General features: G+C 47.8%; 1 protein-coding gene across 1 annotated transcript in view; it reads right to left on the bottom strand.

Annotated features, from left to right (window-relative positions):
• Positions 1-23479, bottom strand: part of LOC138580849 (up-regulator of cell proliferation-like) — a 267762-nt gene that overhangs the window by 165370 nt on the left and 78913 nt on the right. Inside the window, exons 4-5 of the mRNA XM_069651721.1 lie at positions 9551-9667; positions 1713-1829 (exon numbers count right to left, since the gene is read on the bottom strand). The gene's annotated coding sequence lies outside the window, so the exon portion shown is untranslated. The remainder of the gene's footprint in view (positions 1-1712; positions 1830-9550; positions 9668-23479) is intronic.

The raw sequence follows: 23479 nt of genomic DNA, 5'->3' as shown, positions 1-23479 counted from the left end.
AACGGGATGGTCGAGAGGTTCATGGCCAACATCAAAAGAACCCTGCAAATAGCGACCATCCTCCATAAACCTTTCGAACAAGCACTATATCAGTTCCTCAGGGACTATCGCCACACGCCCCACAGCACGACGGGCATATGCCCTGCTGACTTGATGTTCCGCAGACCAGTACAGACATGATTGCTGGAAGATGCACGCGCAGCAGAGGCCACGCCTCTGGAACAAGAGGCCAGAAACAGGGATGACACAGCTAAAGCCAAAATGAAGGACACGGCCGATCACAAAAGAAAGGCACAGGAGTCAAACGTGGAACTGGGAAACCAGGTGTGGTTGCGGCAACCCAAACAACGCAAGGAGGATGCAACGTTTGCACCGGAACCGCTGACGGTCACGCACAAGAAAGGGACGATGATTACGGCCCAGAGAACCGACCAGTCCTCCGTCACTAGAAATGTGTCGTACTTCAAACCCAAGAGGTACTACATGGAGGATGCACCGGACCAAGAAGCAGACAGCGAGGATGACCAAGCTCAGGACAGCTATTACGTAGAAGAGAGCGAGACCTCAGAAGGTGAGGACATCTCATCACCCCAGGGCCTGGCCGAGCAAATGCCGGGTCACAGCGGTCGGCCCCAGAGAAGCCGCTTCAAGCCTCACAGACTCATAGAAGAAATGGAGTAAGGAGGAGAGAGCTACTTGGTTGCTAAAAAGGGGGGAGATGTCAGGTTGATAGCGAGGGCTCTGCAGCCCACCCACATCGTTGTGTGGGCAGACCGCCGTTGCGGTCTTAGTTCCCCGTACCAGGGGAAGTGACGTTGGGCTAGGGAGGGGGCGGGATATGGGGAGGGCAGTTCCTGTAAGACGAGGCAGAAAGAAGTTGCCCAGTACCCCGGCTCCCGTGTGATTTTGTTCACAGCAGTTTGAGGGATCCGAGTAAAACCCTACAACTAGGTCCCTTTTCGGACAACGGCAGTCATTTTGGAACATGTTTTCCACGCCGCTGTCATCCGAAAAGGGGCCTTGTCAATTTTCCATTTCAATGGCAGCAGAATTTTTTAAAACATTTTTATTTTTCTCCGATGGGCGTTGAGCTCCCGCTCAGCTAATCTCCTGTTGGAAGGAAATAAAAGAGAAAACTATCCACACCCTGGTAAATCCCGTGGTTTGAATAGCTTTCACGCCCCAGCAGGGGCGGGGCGGACATGGGCTTTAATGACCGCAGCCCGAGCTGAGGCCTTACTTCGCTATGGCCTTTCCAAGCTCGGGCTGGTGGGCCGTTGAAGCCCCTGTCCGCCCCCAGCTGGGGCGTGAAACTTAAAATCTTGTTCCGCCAAGATTCTTTTAGAGAGAGTGTAGGAGTAGAACTAGAATGTGGAGCCTAGGTTATAATCTCAGAATCCCCATTTGGGCAACATTTTATGATACTCTTCAAGGCACCTTATACAATTTTAATGATGGTTTGGAGCAGCTGCACTATGGGCTGAGGCTGCTGAACCATGGGCCACTAAATTGTACTTCCCCTCCAGGTCAAAGGTTGGCTATCCTTCCCTGCTGGGGCAGGGGGAAACTATCCTCTGCAAGCACCTCCTGAGTCTCCTCTACTGCTGGTGGGTAAATTGGAGCCCACACACCACAAATCAGATGATGCTGCAACACAGTGTTCCTTGGTGCTTTGAGGGATGACGTCTCTTTCTCCTTTTCATAATACTTACCAAGAGGCTGGTGCTCGTTTATCTGGTGCAGCTGTTCATCCCCCTTCTCCGGCTCATCTGTGGTGCCATTTGTGACTCTCTGCTTCCCCGTGGCTGGTGTTTCTTCAGTGGCCGGAGCTGAATGTGTGAAACAAATAATCTCATGTAAATTCATCCAATAGTGTGCCAGTAGTGACATTGGATGCATACATGTTGATACTGTACCTGTGGTTGTGTTTAAAGATATACACACAACCACCAACTATATTGGGCCTCATTACACGGAAGACGGTAACCATGGGGCTATTAGCGCCATGGTTGCCGCCGGTATTTTACTGTGTCCGCCTTGGTGGATGGCGGAATTACCGCTCTACTCCAAGGTGAGCGGGGGCGCTAATTCCCCATTCACCAAGGCCCTTCCCCAATCCCATTTTTGCCCCCATAGGGCATAATGGGAATGGGGAAGGCGCTAATTACGGTACCGCAAATTGCGGTACCGTAATTAGCACCAAGGTCCCTTTGCGGATTCGTTTTTTAACGCCTGCTAAAAGCAGGCATTAAAGTACCAACCCGCAAAGGGACCTCGTAATAAGGCGGTAAGGGTTAACGGTCACCGGTAGCATTACCGGTGACCGCTAACCCTTACCGCCTTCTGTGTAATGAGGCCCATTGTTTCCCTGACAGGTGCAGCACATTTGAGTGTGCATAAAATTAAAGGACGCCACCTTTCTTCCAAAACATGCGAGAAACAGAGCCAGCCATACACAACATAACATTGTACCTGGGTGCCTATGAACCAAGGAGAAATATTCCTCTTTGGGTTCAGTCATATCTGATTGAGAACTGTAGCTTTGCTCTTGTTGTTTAAATTCTGTATGTTGTGCTATAGATAGATAGATAAATCTATCTATCCATCCGCCTTCGTTTGAACTGCATGAAAAGCATGATTAACAAATGTTTTCAGATTGGTACACCATTGCATAACCTCAATTTTACAACAGTTTACACAGGTATTGTAAATAGTTTGCAAACATAACTTCTTGGAGTTTCAAAAACATTTGAATGAGTGTACACATTGTTTGCAAACATTTTACAACAATGTAAACTACGTGTAAAACCCTGTGTTTACAATTGTTTGCTTGTTTGTAAACCATACCCAACCTATGGTTTGAAAGATTTACAAATGTTTTGTAAACCATTAACAAAACATTTACAACAGTTTACAACAAAGTTGCATACCTTTTGTTTTAATGGTTCCCAAAAATGTGTAAACACTGCGAACTATAATTTTGGTTAGGTTTACAGAAAAGCAAACACTGTAAATGCAAGGTATTAAATCTAGTTTACAATTTTGTAAAACATTGGCAAACAAGGTGTACACTCATTTAAATATTGTGTAAACGTGAGTAAACATTACGTTTGTTAAATGTTTAAAGGAGCTTTGTAAACAGGAAGGGTGATGAACCAAGTAATCACCTGTGCTAGGCCTGTGTTGAGGGGATAGTTTTTCACTTGTGATGCCTGCTGCATGTGCCTAGGTGGGGGCCCACCCACCAACTACTCCAAAATGTTAAACTGGATAAAGGAAAAGGCCTGAGGCAGGTTCGCGCATGAGGTAATCTTGATAGGTAGTAACAGTGATTTATTGGCTAGTTAATGCTGGAGTAATCAACATATTCAATTTTTGTTCCGCACAAGGGCTAGGGGAGCATATATGTTCAACGCCGGTTCATCCATGCCCCTGAACTCACGCGTGGGTTGAGGGGCCTCAGTTAAGAGGCATTTCACACCCAGTGCACGTTATAATTTCTGAATGTAACAGGGGGCAAAATATGACAACTTTCTTTTGATTTCTTTTGCAGCAAAGGCTTCTTGTTTGGACTGTTAGGAACTGTGGATCATACGAGGAGTGTGGAAATTACAGTGCTGGTAGGATGAATTTGGCAACAGAGGGGAATGTGGGGTGCAAGTGTTTGGGAAATGGGCAGAAAATGTATGGAACAGGAGTAAAAAAAGGTAGTCATGTATACTCTGGTTGGGAGGTCTATGTGAATTTGGCTTAAAGAAGAGCATGTTGGCCAAGGTCATATGAATCTCTGTAGAATGCAAAGACATGCATAGGGTGCCTAGGAGTCAGGAAGGTCTGGAAAAAAGTGAGGCAACAGGGCAAATGTGTGAAACAGGTTTTGAATGTAATGTCATGTTTGTGTTCTATGTATTTACCGTACTTTCCATCTGCCTATCCATTTACCGCTCCTAACCCTCTTTCTGGTTACCCTAACTTCCCCATACATATTCACAACCTCTACCTAACCCTCTTCCCCCAATTGGTTTCATGGAGGTGGCCAGTATATTCAAAGTAGACATCTCTTGTCAACCAAGGTGGGAGGGTTGTGTGCATGCAGCTTCTGTAGTTTGGTTGCGAGTCCGGATAGACATGTCGGACGTAACCATTCTGACCTTCAAGCCAAACTGTCTCACATTGGCATAAAAAATAATTCCCTTGATTGGATATCCTCATACCTTGCCCCTAGGCACTTCCCAGTGTCCTGGAATAACCTTTCCTCCACACCCACATCTTTCACTGTTGGGGTTACCCAAGGGTCACTTCTAGGTCCTCTTCTCTTCACTCTCTAAACCTCTGTTCTCTGTGCCCTTAACTCCTTATACAGCTTCAAATCTCAGCTTTTCCCTGATGGCACCGAGATATTCTTAGCTTTTCTCACCCTATCTGACATCATATCTCACTGTCTCACTGCCATACAATATAGGGCGCATCTCACTCGCTCATACTCAACTCCATAAAAATCAAAGTTATCTACTTCATTACCCAACTCACAATCCCGCACTCTCCCCCACCCTTATTTCTCTCCCCTGACTACCATCCTTACTCTCCTGCTGCTCGCAACCTTGGTGTTCTATTTAACTCACTTCACAACATGTTGCTCTTTATCTTGAAATCTGCAATGCTGCCAGACTAAATATTGTATCAGCAAAATACACCATCTCCTCCTTTCAACACTACCAAACATATAATAACCACCCTAATCCTCTCTAAAACTGATTACTGTGCTAGTCTTCTTCATGGCCTTCCCAACTATGTTTTCTCGCCACTGGACAAAGTCCTTACCTTTGCTGTCCACACACTTTTCAACCTTCCTTGATTTACATCTACCTATTCGTCCCACCACCAAATTCATTGGTGGAACTTAGTGCTAAATACACACTTCTCATCATTTTCAAAATGGTAAATGACAGTATCCCTCCTTACCTAATTGCCCACCTCACCCCCTACTCTCCCCCTCACACAAGATCATCCTCGGCACACCTCCTGGCCACCACTCCTTCTCCCCCCTGTGCTCCTTCTCATTTATGATCTCTATCTCTTCTCCCTCCCCTACTCAGGAATGGACTTCCTCTGCCACTACACTCAATTAATTCTCTGCGGCTATTTAAATCCAACCTTAATGCCATCCTACTGTCTGAGGTGGAGTCATTCTAACAGCTCTTCACCTATTCTGCCTCTCTCCTGACTTATCTACGCAATGCACATTGTACTTTCTCCTGTCCCCTAAACCTCATTAAGTTGCATTTTGTTCAATCTCCCTTACTTAAATTGTATGTATTGTATGGGTTCAGAAAGAGGGGACTGACACACAAGTGGCATGGTATTGGCTAGAGTATTTTTATAATTCCAAAAATAAAGAGAAAACCCTATGGGCCTCATTATAAGATGTGCGGAATGGGTTTAACGAAGCTGGTAATGGTGCCGGCACCGTTAAACCCACTCCGCACTATTACGAGGTCCCCTCTCTGGACATCTGGTTTTACCAGACGTCCAGAGCGGGTCCCGCGAGGGGACCAGGGAGCTAACAACGGGCCAGTTCGTAATGGGCCCGTTGTTAGCTCCCTCCTTCCCATTCGAGCCCCATGAGGGCTCGAATGGGAATGGGGAAGGACCGGGCCCGGGTTCCCTGAAGGAGGAAATACCGGGCCCTCCATACTCGGAATTGCCCGGTATTTCCCCATTCAGGGAACCCGGACCAGGACCCGATTTTGGAGGCAGCCATGCCCTTATTAAGCACATGGCTACCTCCAAAGTAGTAATGAGGCCCTATGTGTCCCTAACTTCTAAGACAGGTTTGCCTGCCTCAACTAAACACTAAGGATTCTGTCAGGATGTCCATGAAATCCATTAGTAGACTTCTCTGCTTGTCTTGGCCCCGGCTGCCTGCCTGAGCCTTTTTCCAAGTTCCCTCCTGCCCACCCTCCTCCCAGCCCACCCTGACCCGTGATTGGTTCACCCAGGCTCCATTGAACGGCCCGCTCTCTATGCTTCCGTCGTCCTTGTGGTAAGGTGTGGCGCTCCTGCTCTTTGTGCCAGGATTGTGCCTTGATTTAAAATATTCCATTAGTAGCCTTCTAGACGTGTCTTGGCTCGGCTCCCTGCCTGAGCCCTTTTCCAGTTGCCCTTTTCCAGTTTCCCTCCTCCCCACCCTCCTGCCAGCCAGCCCTGACCACTGATTGGTTGAGTTGCCCCTTAAGTCAAGACCATAGGGAAACCCCTTGCCTGTACAGCCCCCCTGCAGCTAAGGGCCCTGGGGCAAAGGGCAGCTCCCACTGTTGCCGGTGTTCGCCATGGAAGCATGCAGCGCAGTCGTCAACCAGCAGCAACTGACAAGGTGAGAAAGGGTTGGGCAGGGGGAACAGCCATTACTGCTCCCTATGTACCTGTCCTTCCTCTCCTATTACTGCCATTATCTAATACTGCATTCTGCTGCACTTGGCAGTTCTATGATATTCCTATCTGGCATCAGTGATTTGTCTTAATTAGTCTGGGGGCTTTTCAACTCTTCTAGGAAAGTCGAATCTGTGAGTTCTTGCATGCCTTGTTTGAAAATTAGGCTTTTCCCCTCTTTTCTAGGAAAGTCGAATCTGAGTGTTCTTGCATTTGCTGCTGTGTTTATAATTAGGCTTTTCCCTCTCTTCTAGGTGTCATGCTTATTGCTATATATTGCAACCTAGGCCTTTTTTCCCCTCCCATACACTTGACTCTAGATTGTGTCAGTACTGTTGGTTGTAGCTGGTATTGTGCTCTACAGTACCTCCCAGTCTCCCCCTTCCTTCTCTCTGCACTCTCCCTCAATGGTGCTCTCAATCTCCTCTATTTTGTCTAATTGCCTTTCTATCTCTTATCCTACCCCTCTAAAGAAGTATGGAAGGAAAAAGTTAAAGAAGGATCTCCTGGTCTCCAATCCAGGCCTGCCCATCGCCGACACCTATGTCAATGCTTCTTCCAGGCAGACTATCAGTGACATCCTCTTTTTTGTCCCTTCTCCGGACCTTTGATTTCCCCTTATGGTCTCTGTGATCTCCCCTTTGTCTTCCTCTCCCATTAATGGTGGCACCCGTTGGTAGGTAGTCTTGGTATCATTCCTGTCCTCTAGGGACCTCATTAATGTCTACTTGAATGGCACTGTCAAGGCCCAGGGCTCTCAGCCCAACCTCTGCCTTCTTTCAAGGTGTCTTCCCTCTCTCATCAACTCCCTCACTTCTCCTGCAACTCCTCCTTCTGCCACCCCTCAGGCTTGTGGAATCCATGATGTTGATAAAAGATTGGGCTAAGTGTTTGTTAAGCAGAGTGCCTCAGACTGGATATGACTGTATTCTGAAACTGAGTGTGGAAGAAAGGGGTCAGTATGAGTGCATGAAGTCTGCTTTGATTGCCAAGTTTGGCAAGACACCTTCCCAATACTTTACAAGGTTCAGGGAATTTAAGGAAAGAGAGAATGTGTCTAGGATTGACTGGCTGAGTGATGCACATAGGAACATGATGGGGTGGATTGATGGTTACAAGGTGAAAACTTTTGTTGAATTGTCTCACCCTTTGTTTTTTGAGCATTTTTCTGAAGCCTGTTCACCAGAGCTGCGTCAGTATGTTGCTGAGCAGAACATTTTAGATCCCTTTAAGCTGGCCATGCTGGCTGACAAGTGGGTCTCCCACCGGGTGTCCCTTAAGGAGCCCAGTAGGAAGGACAAGGGAAAAGAAAAGGGCACCTCTCAGAAGGCTGAGGCGTCCCAGAAGCAATCACAGTCGGGTAAACCAAAATCTTCTTCTCCTAAGACCCAAAAATCTAGTGGGGATAAGTCCTATGTGGGGGGAGTATGAGTAGTGGTCCACTGCTGCAAAACAGGCACCCAGTGGTTCCAATACCGTACCCCGCATTCCTGGCCTTGTTGGGACTGTGGGGCTTTGGACCACAAGAAGGGTGACCCCAAGTGTAATGGTAAGGCACTTGAAGTCCAGGGTGTCAGCCTGACCTACCCTTACCCCATGCCTAAGGTGGAGGCCACTGTCCTCCCCTCCTCTACAGGAATCACATTTGGTGCTCATGTCGAGATTTCCCTAGTGTCCCTAAGTACTGGTGACAATCCCACATAACACCCATAGGTTTTTGAGAAGTGTCCTCCTGAATGGCCAGCCTTCTACTATTTTGTGAGACAATGGGGCAAGCATGACAGTGGTGGAGAGGACCCTGCTCAAGCCAGAGGACTATGTAGGTGCTCCTCTGATAACCACCAGGTTAGCTGGTGGGCCTCCCAAATTATCGCATGTAGCCTTAGTCAACATTATGATTGGAGACAAGACAGCAAAGCTTCCTGTCCTGGTTCAGGACAATGTACCGGCTAACATTTTGTTAGGCAATGATCTAGTGGAGTTGGGGTTGAGTAATGTTGTACTATATATATTTATTTGAGATGGGTGGGGGTTGTATATTTATTTGAGATTGTGGGGTTGTATTTAATTTTCGTACCCAGGGGAGGGCGCTCACCCAATCATGTGGCTGGAACAGTGGGTGAGAAAACACAACCCCCAACCGCTGTCCAGCCACCCGAGGAACTTCCCCTGGTGGCGCTTTTGTATTCCTTTTTTTTTCTGATGTGGGGAGGCAACAGGGAGTCTCTTCCTGTTACCTCCCCACCTCCCCCAAATCACCTGATTGCCCTTCCCACCCCCCCACACTTAACTGCGGGGCTGGAGCATTGCATTCCGGTCCCGGGGCTCCTCTGGCTGCAATTGAAATAGAAAAGGGACTAGGTCCCTTTTTGGACAACGGCAGCCATTTTGGAACATGTTTTCCATGGCCGCTGTCATCCGAAAAGGGGCCTTGTCAATTTTCCATTTCAATGGCAGCAGAATTTTTTAAAACATTTTTATTTTTCTCCGATGGGCGTTGAGCTCCCGCTGAGCTAATCTCCTGTTGGAAGGAAATAAAAGAGAAAACTATCCACACCCTGGTAAATCCCGTGGTGTGAATAGCTTTCACGCCCCAGCAGGGGGGGCGGACATGGGCTTTAATGACCGCAGCCCGAGTTGAGGCCTTACTTCGCTATGGCCTTTCCAAGCTCGGGCTGGTGGGCCGTTGAAGCCCCTGTCCGCCCCCAGCTGGGGCGTGAAACTTAAAATCTTGTTCCGCCAAGATTCTTTTAGAGAGAGTGTAGGAGTAGAACTAGAATGTGGAGCCTAGGTTATAATCTCAGAATCCCCATTTGGGCAACATTTTATGATACTCTTCAAGGCACCTTATACAATTTTAATGATGGTTTGGAGCAGCTGCACTATGGGCTGAGGCTGCTGAACCATGGGCCACTAAATTGTACTTCCCCTCCAGGTCAAAGGTTGGCTATCCTTCCCTGCTGGGGCAGGGGGAAACTATCCTCTGCAAGCACCTCCTGAGTCTCCTCTACTGCTGGTGGGTAAATTGGAGCCCACACACCACAAATCAGATGATACTACAACACAGTGTTCCTTGGTGCTTTGAGGGATGACGTCTCTTTCTCCTTTTCATAATACTTACCAAGAGGCTGGTGCTCGTTTATCTGGTGCAGCTGTTCATCCCCCTTCTCCGGCTCATCTATGGTGCCAGTTGTGACTCTCTGCTTCCCCGTGGCTGGTGTTTCTTCAGTGGCCGGAGCTGAATGTGTGAAACAAATAATCTCATGTAAATTCATCCAGTAGTGTGCCAGTAGTGACATTGGATGCATACATGTTGATACTGTACCTGTGGTTGTGTTTAAAGATATACACACAACCACTAACTACATTGGGCCTCATTACACGGAAGGCGGTAACCATGGCGCTATTAGTGCCATGGTTGCCGCTGGTATTTTACCGTGTCCGCCTTGGTGGATGGCGGAATTACCACCCTACTCCAAGGTGAGCGGGGGCGCTAATTCCCCATTCACCAAGGCCCTTCCCCAATCCCATTTTTGCCCCCATAGGGCATAATGGGAATGGGGAAGGCGCTAATTACGGTACCGCAAATTGCGGTACCATAATTAGCACCAAGGTCCCTTTGCGGGTTCGTTTTTTAACGCCTGCTAAAAGCAGGCATTAAAGTACCAACCCGCAAAGGGACCTCGTAATAAGGCGGTAAGGGTTAACGGTCACCGGTAGCATTACCGGTGACCGTTAACCCTTACCGCCTTCCGTGTAATGAGGCCCATTGTTTCCCTGACAGGTGCAGCACATTTGAGTGTGCAGAAAATTAAAGGACGCCACCTTTCTTCCAAAACATGCGAGAAACAGAGCCAGCCATACACAACATAACATTGTACCTGAGTGCCTATGAACCAAGGAGAAATATTCCTCTTTGGGTTCAGTCATATCTGATTGAGAACTGTAGCTTTGCTCTTGTTGTTTAAATTCTGTATGTTGTGCTATAGATAGATACATCTATCTATCCGTCCGCCTTCATTTGAACTGCATGAAAAGCATAATTAACAAATGTTTTCAGATTGGTACACCATTGCATAACCTCAATTTTACAACAGTTTACACAGGTATTGTAAATAGTTTGCAAACATAACTTCTTGGAGTTTCCAAAACATTTGAATGAGTGTACACATTGTTTGCAAACATTGTACAACAATGTAAACTACGTGTAAAACCCTGTGTTTACAATTGTTTGCTTGTTTGTAAACCATACCCAACCTATGGTTTGAAAGATTTACAAATGTTTTGTAAACCATTAACAAAACATTTACAACAGTTTACAACAATGTTGCATACCTTTTGTTTTAATGGTTCACAAAAATGTGTAAACACTGCGAACTATAATTTTGGTTAGGTTTACAAAAAAGCAAACATTGTAAATGCAAGGTATTACATCTAGTTTACAATTTTGTAAAACATTGGCAAACAAGGTGTACACTCATTTAAATATTGTGTAAACGTGAGTAAACATTACGTTTGTTAAATGTTTAAAGGAGCTTTGTAAACAGGAAGGGTGATGAACCAAGTAATCACCTGTGCTAGGCCTGTGTTGAGGGGATAGTATTTCACTTGTGATGCCTGCTGCATGTGCCTAGGTGGGGGCCCACCCAGCAACGACCCCAAAATGTTAAACTGGGTAAAGGAAAAGGCCTGAGGCAAGTTCACGCATGAGCTAATATTGATAGGTAGTAACAGTGATTTATTGGCTAGTTAATGCTGGAGTAATCAACATATTCAATTTTTGTTACGCACCAGGGCTAGGGGAGCATATATGTTCAACGCCGGTTCATCCATGCCCCTGAACTCACGCGTGGGTTGAGGGGCCTCAGTTAAGAGGCATTTCACACCCAGTGCACGTTATAATTTCTGAATGTAACATGGGGCAAATTATGACAACTTTCTTTTGAGTTCTTTTGCAGCAAAGGCTTCTTGTTTGGACTGTTAGGAACTGTGGATCATACGAGGAGTGTGGAAATTACAGTGCTGGTAGGATGAATTTGGCAACAGAGGGGAATGTGGGGTGCAAGTGTTTGGGAAATGGGCAGAAAATGTATGGAACAGGAGTAAAAAAAGGTAGTCATGTATACTCTGGTTGGGAGGTCTATGTGAATTTGGCTTAAAGAAGAGCATGTTGGCCAAGGTCACATGAATCTCTGTAGAATGCAAAGACATGCATAGGGTGCCTAGGAGTCAGGAAGGTCTGGAAAAAAGTGAGGCAACAGGGCAAATGTGTGAAACAGGTTTTGAATGTAATGTCATGTTTGTGTTCTATGTATTTACCGTACTTTCCATCTGCCTATCCATTTACCGCTCCTAACCCTCTTTCTGGTTACCCTAACTTCCCCATACATATCCACAACCTCTACCTAACCCTCTTCCCCCAATTGGTTTCATGGAGGTGGCCAGTATATTCAAAGTAGACATCTCTTGTCAACCAAGGTGGGAGGGTTGTGTGCATGCAGCTTCTGTAGTTGGGTTGCGAGTCCGGATACACAGGTCGGACGTAACCATTCTGACCTTCAAGCCAAACTGTCTCACCTTGGCATAAAAGATAAATCCCTTGATTGGATATCCTCATACCTTGCCCCTAGGCACTTCCCAGTGTCCTGGAATAACCTTTCCTCCACACCCACATCTTTCACTGTTGGGGTTACCCAAGGGTCACTTCTAGGTCCTCTTCTCTTCACTCTCTAAACCTCTGTTCTCTTGCCCTCAACTCCTTATACAGCTTCAAATCTCAGCTTTTCCCTGATGGCACCGAGATATTCTTAGCTTTTCTCACCCTATCTGACATCATATCTCACTGTCTCACTGCCATACAATATAGGGCGCATCTCACTCGCTCATACTCAACTCCATAAAAACCAAAGTTATCTACTTAATTACCCAACTCACAATCCCGCATTCTCCCCCACCCTTATTTCTCTCCCCTGACTACAATCCTTACTCTCCTGCTGCTCGCAACCTTGGTGTTCTATTTAACTCACTTCACAACATGTTGCTCTTTATTTTGAAATCTGCAATGCTGCCAGACTAAATATCGTATCAGCAAAATACACCATCTCCTCCTTTCAACACTACTAAACATATAATAACCACCTTAATCCTCTCTAAAACTGATTACTGTGCTAGTCTTCTTCATGGCCTTCCCAACTATGTTTTCTCGCCACTGGACAAAGTCCTTACCTTTGCTGTCCACACACTTTTCAACCTTCCTTGATTTACATCTACCTATTCGTCCCACCACCAAATTCATTGGTGGAACTTAGTGCTAAATACACACTTCTTCTCATCATTTTCAAAATGGTAAATGACAGTATCCCTCCTTACCTAATTGCCCACCTCACCCCCTACTCTCCCCCTCACACAAGATCATCCTCGGCACACCTCCTGGCCACCACTCCTTCTCCCCCCTGTGCTCCTTCTCATTTATGATCTCTATCTCTTCTCCCTCCCCTACTAAGGAATGGACTTCCTCTGCCACTCCACTCAATTCATTCTCTGTGGCTATTTAAATCCAACCTTAATGCCATCCTACTGTCTGAGGTGGAGTCATTCTAACAGCTCTTCACCTATTCTGCCTCTCTCCTGACTTATCTACGCAATGCCCATTGTACTTTCTCCTGCCCCCTAAACCTCATTAAGTTGCATTTTGTTCACTCTCCCTTACTTAAATTGTATGTATTGTATGGGTTCAGAAAGAGGGGACTGACACACAAGTGGCATGGTATTGGCTAGAGTATTTTTTGAATTCCAAAAATAAAGAGAAAACCCTATGGGCCTCATTATAAGATGTGCGGAATGGGTTTAACGGTGATGGTAATGGTGCCGGCACCATTAAACCCACTCCGCACTATTACGAGGTCCCCTCTCTGGACATCTGGTTTTACCAGACGTCCAGAGCGGGTCCCGCGAGGGGACCAGGGAGCTAACGGGCCAGTTCGTAATGGGCCCGTTGTTAGCTCCCTCCTTCCCATTCGAGCCCCATGAGGGCTCGAATGGGAATGGGGAAGGACCGGGCCCGGGTTCCCTGAAGGAGGAAATACCGGGCCCTCCATACTCGGAATGGCCCGGTATTTCCCCATTCAGGGAACCCAGACCAGGACCCGATTTTGGAGGCAGCCATGCCCTTATTAAGCACATGGCTACCTCCAAAGTCGTAATGAGGCCCTATGTGTCCCTAACTTCTAAGACAGGTTTGCCTGCCTCAACTAAACACTAAAGATTCTGTCAGGATGTCCATGAAATCCATTAGTAGACTTCTCTGCTTGTCTTGGCCCCGGCTCCCTGCCTGAGCCTTTTTCTAGGTTCCCTCCTGCCCACCCTGACCCGTGATTGGTTCACCCAGGCTCCATTGAACGGCCCGCTCTCTATGCTTCCATCGTCCTTGTGGTAAGGTGTGGCACTCTTGCTCTTTGTGCCAGGATTCTTGATTTAAAATATTCCATTAGTAGCCTTCGAGACGTGTCTTGGCTCGGCTCCCTGCCTGAGCCCTTTTCCAGTTGCCCTTTTGCAGTTTCCCTCCTCCCCGCCCTCCTGCCAGCCAGCCCTGACCACTGATTGGTTGAGTTGCCCTTTAAGTCAAGATCATAGGGAAACCCCTTGCCTGTACAGCCCCCCTGCAGCTAAGGGCCCTGGGGCAAAGGCCAGCTCCCACTGTTGCCGGTGTCCGCCATGGAAGCATGCAGCGCAGTCGTCAACCAGCAGCAACTGACAAGTTGAGAAAGGGTTGGGCACGGGGAACAGCCATTACTGCTCCCTATGTACCTGTCCTTCCTCTCCTATTACTGCCATTATCTAATACTGCATTCGCTGCACTTGGCAGTTGTATGATATTCCTATCTGGCATCAGTAATTTGTCTTAATTAGTCTGGGGGCTTTTCAACTCTTCTAGGAAAGTCGAATCTGTGAGTTCTTGCATGCCTTGTTTGAAAATTAGGCTTTTACCCTCTTTTCTAGGAAAGTCGAATCTGAGTGTTCTTGCATTTGCTGCTGTGTTTATAATTAGGCTTTTCCCTCACTTCTAGGTGTCATGCTTATTGCTATATGTTGCAACCTAGGCCTTTTTTCCCCTCCCATACACTTGACTTTAGATTGTGTCAGTACTGTTGGTTGTAGCTGGTATTGTGCTCTACAGTACCTCCCAGTCTCCCCCCTTCCTTCTCTCTGCACTCTCCCTCAATGGTGCTCTCAATCTCCTCTATATTGTCGAATTGCTTTTCTTTCTCTTATCCTACCCCTCTAATGAAGTCTGGAAGGAAAAAGTTAAAGAAGGATCTCCTGGTCTCCAATCCAGGCCTGCCCATCGCCGACACCTATGTCAATGCTTCTTCCAGGCAGACTATCAGTGACATCCTCTTTTTTGTCCCTTCTCCGGACCTTTGAATTCCCCTTATGGTCTCTGTGATCTCCCCTTTGTCTTCCTCTCCCATTAATGGTGGCACCCGTTGGTAGGTACTCTTGGTATCATTCCTGTCCTCTAGGGACCTCATTAATGTCTACTTGAATGGCACTGTCAAGGCCCAGGGCTCTCAGCCCAACCTCTGCCTTCTTTCAAGGTGTCTTCCCTCTCTCATCAACTCCCTCACTTCTCCTGCAACTCCTCCTTCTGCCACCCCTCGGGCCCCTCTGAATGCTCCGAAGGGTGTACCACACTCCGGTGCCCAACATGCTTGTGATGCTGGAAATGCATTGGAGGGCCTTGTTCTGTAGTCCTTTTTCATGTATGCGCTGTGTTGTTTTCTGCCCAGGAGTCCATGTGGGACTCCTGGCAGTGCAGATCTTCCTCTTTTTGGTTTGATGTACCGACCCTTGGGATTCCCTTAAGGCACACATGAATGACTTCAGCAAAACCAGTTGAGAGTGGCAGGTCCCCAGCCACCATGTTTATGAAAGATTTGGTTGGTGTGTATGTGGTGGGTTCTGATATCCTCCAGTGGATTGAAGCATTTGAGGTGGCTTGTGGAATCCATGATGTTGATAAAAGATTGGGCTAAGTGTTTGTTAAGCAGAGTGCCTCAGACTGGATATGACTGTATTCTGAAACTGAGTGTGGAAGAAAGGGGTATGTATGAGTGCATGAAGTCTGCTTTGCTTGCCAAGTTTGGCAAGACACCTTCCCAATACCTTAAAAGGTTCAGGGAATTTAAGGAAAGAGAGAATGTGTCTAGGATTGACTGGCTGAGTGATGCACATATGAACATGATGGGGTGGATTGATGGTTACAAGGTGAAAACTTTTGTTGAATTGTCCCTCCCTTTGTTTTTTGAGCATTTCTCTGAAGCCTGTTCACCAGAGCTGCGTCAGTATGTTGCTGAGCAGAACATTTTAGATCCCTTTAAGCTGGCCATGCTGGCTGACAAGTGGGTCTCCCACCGGGTGTCCCCTAAGGAGCCCAGTAGGAAGGACAAGGGAAAAGAAAAGGGCACCTCTCAGAAGGCTGAGGAGTCCCAGAAGCAATCACAGTCGGGTAAACCAAAATCTTCTTCTCCTAAGACCCAAAAATCTAGTGGGGATAAGTCCAATGTGGGGGGGAGTATGAGTAGTGGTCCACCTGCTGCAAAACAGGCACCCAGTGGTTCCAATACCGTACCCCGCATTCCTGGTCTTGTTGGGACTGTGGGGCTTTGGACCACAAGAAGGGTGACCCCCAAGTGTAATGGTAAGGCACTTGGAGTCCAGGGTGTCAGCCTGACCTACCCTTACCCAATGCCTAAGGTGGAGGCCACTGTCCTCCCCTCCTCTACAGGAATCACATTTGGTGCTCCTGTCGAGATTTCCCTACTGTCCCTTGGGGCCTGGGACCAGTACGCAGAAGTACTGGTGACAATCCCACAGAACACCCATAGGTTTTTGAGAAGTGTCCTCCTGAATGGCCAGCCTTCTACTGGTTTGAGAGACAATGGGGCAAGCATGACAGTGGTGAAGAGGACCCTGCTCAAGCCAGAAGACTATGTAGGTGCTCCTCTGATAACCACCAGGTTAGCTGGTGGGCCTCCCAAATTATCGCATGTAGCCTTAGTCAACATGATTGGAGACAAGACAGCAAAGCTTCCTGTCCTGGTTCAGGACAATGTACCGGCTAACATTTTGTTAGGCAATGATCTAGTGGAGTTGATCTCTGATGATCTCCCCCTGACTGCTGCTGCAGTCACTAGGTCACAGGTACCACCGGGTCTGACTGCCAGTCAGGTACCCGAGCCAAAGGGGCGACCCAAGGCAAAAAGACGGAAGAGTAAGAAGGCCACCTCTGTGAAGGGGTGAACCCAAACTCAACTCTTGAGAGAGAAGAGGCAGAAGACCCTCCTGCGGGAGAGGTGGTCAACCCAGAGGATCACTCCGACCTTCAATGCATGCTGGCTGAAGGGGGGCCCTCTAGGGGGGACTTCTGTAGGTGTCAGAAAGAGCGCTCCTCTCTCGAAACTCTGAGGAAACAGGCCCTGGCCCAGACACAAGGAGAAGTGCCTAGGTCATCTGGATATATTGGGAGGGTTAGCTCCTTGTTAGTGAGCCCACTCAGCCTGAACCTGGTGCCCTCAAGAGGTTGGTGGTACCCCAGGTTTACAGTCTCTTCCTACTACAGTTGGCACATGAGGTGCCCTTGGCTGGTCATCTTGGGACCAAGAAGACCAAGCAAAGGCTTTCTGCCCATTTCTACTGGCCCTGGATGGGAGTAGAAGTGGAGTCCCACTGCAGGACCTGCCCAACTTGTCAGTTGTCTGGCAAGACTGGAGGCAGTGTCATTGCCCCACTGCAGCCGTTGCCAGTGGTTGGCACACCATTTGAGAGGGTGGGCATCATCATTGTCGGTCCCCTTGACCCTCCCACTTCAGGTGGACATCGGTTCATCCTGGTCTTGGTAGATCATGCCACCAGGTACCCGAGGCTATACCCCTTCGGACTGTTACTGCCAAGGTGGTTGCCAGGGCCCTCCTGGCATTTTCACCTGAGTTGGATTCCCTAAGGAGGTTGTCTCTGACAGAGGATCCAACTTCATGTTGAGTTACATGAAAACGATGTGGAAAGAGTGCGAGGCAACCTACAAGTGCTCCACCTTTTACCACCCCCAGACCAATGGTTTGTTTGAGAGATTTACCAAAACTCTCAAGGGCATGCTGGGTGCTTTGGAAGAGCCCCTAAGGAGGAAATGGGATCTCCTCCTACCATGCATGCTGTTTGCTTACAGAGAGCTACCTCAAGAGGGTGTTGGTTTCAGCCCCTTTGAGTTACTCTTTGGAAATCCCGTCAGGGGGCACCTTGCCTTGATCAGAGAAGGTTTGGAAGCCACCCCTCCAGGTCGTGCCAAGCAAGTGGGGGACTATGTGTTAGGCCTCAGACGGAGGATGACACAGATGATGAGTCAGACGACAGCGAACCTTAAGGCAAGCCAGGAATTGAACAAATACTGGCATGACCTTAAAGCATCACAAGTGGATTGGACTCCAGGACAGGAGATCCTTGTGATGGAGCCTACCAAGCCTAGAGCTTTGGCAGATAAGTGGACTGGACCCTTCAGGATAATCTCCAAGATGGGTGAAGTCAACTATCTGGTTGACATGGGAGTCCCTGGGGTAGCTCCTTAAGTATTCCATGCCAACAGGCTCAAGCCTTTCCATAGGCGAGCAGAAGTCTCATGTCTCTTGCTAGCTTCAGAGCAAGAAGAGGATGAGAGTGAGCCCCTTCCTGATTTGCTGCATAGCAACACTCAGGATGGCACAGTGGAGGGAGTGCATCTCCAGATCTGACACCAGAGCAGCAGAGGGCCTGCAGGGCTTTGCTCCAGCAGTATGTACCTCTTTTCTCGCTAACACCAGGTCTCACTTCCTGGTGCAGGCGCGAAATTGACACTGGTGACAGTGTACCTGTCAAAAGCAGATGCTACAGGATGTCAGACACTGTGAAGAACCACATCCAGGCTGAGGTCGCCAAGATGTTGGATCTGGGTGTTATTGAACCCTCAACCAGTCCCAGGTCCAGTCCAGTGGTCCTTGTCCCCAAGGCAAGTTCCCAGGCAGGTACCAAGGATTGGCAGTTCTGTGTGGACTACCGAGGGGTCAATGCCGTCACCAAAATGGATGCGCACCCATTGCCCAGGGCTGATGAGCTTGTGGACACCATGGGACTCATTACGACCCAGGCGGTAAGTTACCGCCTGGGCCGTGACTTTACCACCATGGCGTAAACTACGTTTACGCCATGGTGGTTGGCGGACTTACCGCCCCATTCCGACCTTGGCGGGGCGGTAAGTCCCCAATCCCCATTTACCCTTCCCCATTCCCATTTTTGCCCCATAGGGCATAATGGGAGTGGGGAAGGCGTTAATTACGCCACCGTAAATTACGGTGGCGTAATTAACTCCATGGTCCCTTAGCGCCATGGATTTTAACACCTGCTAAAAGCAGGTGTTAAATCCGCCATGGCGCTAAGGGACCTCGTACTCAGGCGGTAAGGGTCGGCGCTGTTTACGCTGCCGTAAACCCCTTACCGCCTGGGTCGTAATGAGGCCCCATAGGTGCTGCCAAATTTGTGAGCACCTTTGACCTTGCCTCAGACTATTGGCAAATAGCTCTGCTGGACCATGCCAAGGAAAAGACTGCATTCTCAACACCTGAGGGGCCCTACCAGTTTAGAGTCATGCCTTTTGGGTTGAAAAATGCACCTGCCAGGTCCCAGAGATTATAAGTTTTTTTGTTTTTTTTAAAATTTTGTATGTTTATTCAAACCTTGAAAAAGAAAAAGAAGAAAGGAAAGTAAGATGATATGGAGTGCACAACATTTGTTGTGCAGAAAGATCACTTATTACACATTCACAAATTACTCATCCACCGTCCATTCCTGTACACTCTCAATATGGCTCATTAGCAATGTCTGTGGGGATTTCCTCCCTCAAAGTTCTAATTCGATACTTGAATTTTCTAATAGTTCCCTCAATTCTTCCAGAACGAAAGTCAGTGCAAAAGTTAATTTCTAATCAGTTTCGCCAAACATCAACTGGCACCAATTCTCAGCACTTAGTAACAGCTGCTTTCTGATCAATGACCCCAGATGTTTTGGTCTCTGAGTTCGTAAGGCGGTAGAAAAGAGTGTGAGAAGTTTTAAGGACTCGTCATGCTTAGCTCAAAATCTACAAGTTTGATCCATCGCAGCGTTTTTGTCCAAGTGCTATGTTTGTATTTGGTCTTAAATGCATTCAAACGAAAGCTCAGATACAAACTTCTTGGATATCAATTTGGGAAGAGAACCACATAATTTTGTAGTTTGTTGAATGCTCGTGCTTCTATCGGCACATCCTTCATTATTTTGTGCCTCATCCTTTGTTTTCCAGTCGAGTTCCAATCAGATCTCCACAGTTTCGCCTTTACCCAATTAGGATTGTTATGCAGAGTTGTTATATCAGTGTTGATCTTTTCCAATATCGCCTCACATCGTCTAGACCACAATGCTAATAAGCAATTGGTGTTGCCAATACTGGGATTGTGCAGTATTTTCAGTTGCGGTGCAACGTATTTTAGGGTTGTTTTACGAAAGAGAGCTAGCATGTTCCAACAGAGACATGCGTTGATGGATTGAGTTTGTATGGTATGCGCACTGTTGGAATGCCCTTGGGTAGTTGTAGCACTGTCACGCCCTCTCAGACGACCTTTCCCTCTTCACACCTCTCCTCCTCAGGCGCCTCTCGCCGTAGTATTTCCCATTCACACCACCAGCAGGGAAAACACGGCAGGCGGAATACCATGTTGGGCGGATCTGCCTCATTTCGCCCTTTTCCGCGTTGGCGTCTGCCATGGCGCCTCTTGCACAACCGGCAACGTCAGAATACCAGGAAGTGCCGGCAGCTCCAATCGCTGGCCACGTTGCGCTCCATGCAACGTACGCGAGCAGTCACGTGATACGTCATGTGATACCGCTCGCCCCTTCAAAAGAAACCGGCAAACAAGACTCTTTGCTTCACAGCTACTTCAACTTCTACGGAGGACTGTCACGCATTACCCTTGCTCTTGTTTGCTTCGACCTTGGAACTCATTTCGGATTTGCTATTGGATTACCCTTGGATTTTGGCGTGCTCTCTGATTTTCTGGACATCCGAACCCTGTTATACTCTGGACTTGCTCTTGGATTGCCCTTCTGTTTTGCAACCTTCGGATTGCTTCAAGCCTGGCTACAGATCTTGCCACACTCCACGAGGTACTGGGAAGGAGTGCCTATTACATCATTCCAGCTTGCCGTGGATTTCCTTGCGTAGGTTCTCTACCTACATTCCATCTCTATTAGGTAAGCTGGTGTCACTGCATCCTGTTTAACTCTTTCTATCAATTGCCCATTGCCATTGTAGAGTATATTCCTGATTATAACCTTTTTGCCTTACAGTACTCAGGGGTCCTTCCGGCGTTCTCAATACCAGGCTGACGACAACACTCCTTCCTGTGGCCTCAAAGATTGCTCGGGCAGTGTTTATATTCTGCTCGAGCGGTACTTGGGGACGGAGGCATTTTATAACTGCACGACCATCAAGTCGGACCCATCAAGTTAGAACAGACTGTGAAGCCTTATGGTCGTCCAGTTATGGATGTTTCAGCCGGGGACCCTGTGACTGCTTTAATGCAAGCAGTGACATCGCTTAGGACAGATATGGCAGTTGCTACCAATGCCCTCCGCACTGAATTAGCCTCTGCCACCACTGCACTGAACCATCGTCTTGATGCCATGCAAAGCACCCGACATCCCTTACCTGCTGACGCTGAGTTCGGCGATGCTGCCTCATCCCAAAACATCCCCATCACTCCACTTACTATGCCAGTCCCGTCTGTGGTGGTTCAGACTCCATTTCCTCTAGCAGCCCCTGAGAGGTACCAGGGAGATCCTTTGAAATATCGCACTTTTATCAATCAGTGCAAACTACATTTCTTATGCCGTCCTCAAGCTTTCTCTGATCCAGTCTCTAAAGCGGCTTTTCTACTCTCCCATTTGTCGGGTGTAGCAGCCACATGGGCTAATCCGTTTTTGGAGAGCAATCATCCCGCCCTGTACGATTTCGAATTATTGACTCAAGAAATGGCTAAGGTTTTTGACACCAGATATAAAGCCCAATCCAGAGACATGGAGCTCTTAGATCTCACTCAAGGTCGATCTACTCTCATTGAGTATATTACCAAGTTTAATCAACTCGCCACCGAGACTTCATGGCCAGAGAATAAGAAGGCAGTGATCTATTATCGGGGTCTGTGTGGGTCCATGAAGGATGCTTTGTCTGTAGTGCCCTCCCTTCCCTCACTTTATCTTGATCTGGTAGATTTAACCTTGCAAATCGACGCCAGGCGGGCAGAACGTAAGGGGGAAGCAGGGATATCCCAGAGCTCACCTTCAACCTCGTCTAGCACCTTACCTGAACCCATGCAGATCGGCGGGGTACGCAGTCCTATTACACATGCCGAACGGGAGCGCAGGAGGGCAGACAACGCTTGCTACTACTGCGGACTCAATGGGCACTTTGTAAAGGAGTGTCCCCGTCGACCAAGAAACAAAGCTCCGGGTTTTCCGAAGACTCGCCCTTGAGATCAGGGGTTGGGGCGAGTCCTATACCTAATACCTCTGATCTTGCTTTTGGTCCCGTTTGACCTGTGGTGGTGCAAGCTTCCTTAAACCTAGCTGCAGGAGTTTCCCATGCAATACAAATAGTGATCGACTCTGGTGCTACTGGGTGCTTTATAGACATAGCGCTAGCCAATGCTCTAAACTTACCTCTGGTCCAAAAGAAACACCCCGAACCAGTTCATGCAGTAGATGGGACGTCATTAACCTCCGGACCGATCTTACACCAGACAGCCCCTTTGGAATTAGTCATACAGGAAGTCCATAGAGAGACCATGTCCTTTGACCTCATAGCTACACCTCAGTTTGGTGTTATCCTGGGCATTCCTTGGCTAAAGAGGCATAATCCTTTGATTAACTGGGGTACAGGTCAGGTACTCTTTGAATCCGAAACGTGTCAATACTACTGCCTGCTTGAGACACCTCAGGTTTCCAGTCCCGCAGGCATCCTAGGGATAGTCGCTTCATTAGACATAGAAGACTGGTCCGATTCCCCAGACACACACATGATAGGGGCGGTCACAAATAACATACCTCCTGAGTATTATGGATTTCGGGCAGTGTTTGACAAAGGCTCTGCAGAAGGCCTTCCTCCACATCGATCTTACGACTGCCCCATTGATTTAATCCCAGACGCCCCTATCCCAAAGGGGCGGATATACTCCTTAACCCAAACAGAGGAGCAAGTCCTTCAGGATTACATACAGCAGGCTCTGCGTCTAGGTCATATTCACCCATCAACCTCTCCAGCTGCAAGTCCCATCTTCTTTGTGCCAAAGAAGGAAGGGGATCTCCGTCCCTGCATTGATTACAGGCGTTTGAACGCCATCACAGTAAAAAACCGCTATCCTATTCCCCTTATTACCCCGTTGTTGGATAAACTTACTCATGCCACAATTTACACCAAATTGGATCTACGGGGTGCATACAATCTCATACGCATACGAGAGGGAGACGAATGGAAGACGGCTTTCTGCTCACGACAAGGGCTGTTTGAGTATACAGTTATGCCGTTTGGTCTCTGTAATGCTCCTGCTACGTTCCAGCGCTTCATGGATGACATATTTGGCGATATCCTGAACACATACGTAGTAGTGTATTTAGATGACATATTGGTCTTCTCTTCCTCTCTCGATGAACACATCAAACATGTCAAGGAAGTGTTGTTACGTCTGCAAGCCAATGCACTATTTGCTAAACCTGAAAAGTGTATTTTCCATACCAGTCAGGTTGAGTTCTTGGGGTTCCATATCTCTCCTGGAGGCCTCTCCATGAATCAGTCCAAAGTTCGGGCAATAAACGATTGGCCAATTCCGACCACACTCAAGCAATTACAGTCATTTTTGGGTTTTGCCAACTTTTACCGACGGTTCATAGCTGGGTTTTCTTCTATTGTAGCACCACTCACTGCGCTCACTAGTCC

This window comes from Ambystoma mexicanum, chromosome 3p (assembly GCF_040938575.1).
Source record: "Ambystoma mexicanum isolate Mex_15411 chromosome 3p, UKY_AmexF1_1, whole genome shotgun sequence".
Classification (NCBI taxonomy): Eukaryota; Metazoa; Chordata; class Amphibia; order Caudata; family Ambystomatidae; genus Ambystoma; species Ambystoma mexicanum.
This window is presented reverse-complemented; position numbering and strand designations above follow the sequence as displayed.